This window comes from Penaeus monodon, chromosome 23 (assembly GCF_015228065.2).
Source record: "Penaeus monodon isolate SGIC_2016 chromosome 23, NSTDA_Pmon_1, whole genome shotgun sequence".
Lineage (NCBI taxonomy): Eukaryota > Metazoa > Arthropoda > Malacostraca > Decapoda > Penaeidae > Penaeus > Penaeus monodon.
In genome coordinates this window covers 8,182,355-8,182,645 of record NC_051408.1, presented here as the reverse complement: position 1 = coordinate 8,182,645, position 291 = coordinate 8,182,355, and positions in this window count along the sequence as shown.

Sequence of the window (291 nt, the reverse complement as noted above, 5' to 3'; positions counted from 1 at the left end):
ACTCATTTTATCAGAATAATATTCATGCCGAATTATGACTCCCCATTCCGCAACAGAAAAAAAATCGACCATAAAGGTAATAACTGGCAAAACAGACCAAACGTAAAATCCACTACTGTGTTTGGCTCTCGTGGAAGGGAAAATCAGGAAAGATCAGGGAAAATCGCGTAATTGGTCATTTGCTTTGTTTGTGGGCAGTTGTGGTATTAGAAAACGTCCAGAAAAACATCAATATGCTGTTTTGTTTTCATAAGGCTGTGGCTATGCGTTGTATCCGTTTAGCTTGCGATT